This window comes from Ziziphus jujuba, chromosome 3 (assembly GCF_031755915.1).
Source record: "Ziziphus jujuba cultivar Dongzao chromosome 3, ASM3175591v1".
Classification (NCBI taxonomy): Eukaryota; Viridiplantae; Streptophyta; class Magnoliopsida; order Rosales; family Rhamnaceae; genus Ziziphus; species Ziziphus jujuba.
The window spans coordinates 12,321,154-12,322,500 of NC_083381.1; positions in this window are offsets into that span (position 1 = coordinate 12,321,154).

Consider the following 1,347-nt stretch of genomic DNA (forward strand, 5'->3'; position numbering starts at 1 on the left):
ATAACATTAAGCTTTTTTTTTTTTAATTTAATTTTTATTTATGACTTATCATATTATAATTTTATTTTAACTGGCTTTTAAAACAACATATTAACATAATTTGTGAGTCTAAAAAAATTACAATTGTCAGTAAATATAAATATATAATATTTATAATTTTAGTTATATATGATGTTAAATTATTTTTATTTTTATTTAATTGTTGTTTATAAAATACCATGTTATAATTTAATTTAAATTTATATTTAAAACAATATATTAATGTAATTTGTGGGTATAAAAAAATAAAATTTTGTATGTAAATATAATTATACAAATTTACAACTTTAATTAAATATAATATTTTTTTTAAAATATAAATATATGATTTATTTTTTTTAAAATAATTATTTTAAATAATTACAAAATAATCAAATTCAGCTCCATCCTACACCAAACATAAGATAACTAGTCCATTATTCATTCTGAAACTGTGTCAAACACAAGAATGGACTATTTCTTCACTCTCCAATCCAAACTTATCATGTACAATTCAAACCTATCCTGCGCACCAAACGTGTCCTCATGGGTTTACACAGTGCAGCATTGGCAGCATTAAATGGTGGGAGCTACATATTTTTGTGCGCCAAGATAAATGTGCTAGTGATTGCGACAAAAATGTAGTATTACTCAGTGCAATCCTACCCTTTAATACAAGGTACCATATGTGAAATGAGCCTTATTTGTTTTCAAGTGTCATTCATTTTATAGGCTTGGCTATACTTTCAAATTATCTTTGAGGCCTAAAATTTTAGATAGCCTCTAATTTATATATATATATATATAAAATGAATGTTTATTGAGCTAAGTTTTCAGTCCCTTATCCTCTTTAATTATTTGTAATTTTCATAAAAAATTACATTTATTGATAAGAAAGAGATTAAAACAAAAAACAAATTTTAAAAAAAATTTGATATTACTTTCTTGGCATTTTAGAAAGAAAAATTTAAACAAAAACCCCATTAGAGGTAAGAATATTGGCCACCACATGCAAAACTCGACGAATCTAGAGAAAGAAAGAAATGAAGAAAGAAATTTAAGATTTTACTTTGGGATACATATTACTTAAATCTGACTGAAGTGCATTGAGAAAATTTGAAACCCAAAGAAAGAAAAGAAATGAAAAAGAAGAACAGAGAAGAGAGAGAGAGAGAAGAAAGAACTCTGTTTAGTTTTCTGGAAACTTTGAAGCAACTATTTTCATTAACTATTTTGATATTTATACAAGAGACAAAACTGTATATTTTGTTTTTTTTTTTTTAATAGAAAGTGGTTACTGTTCATACCATATCATCAAAAGCATTTTGA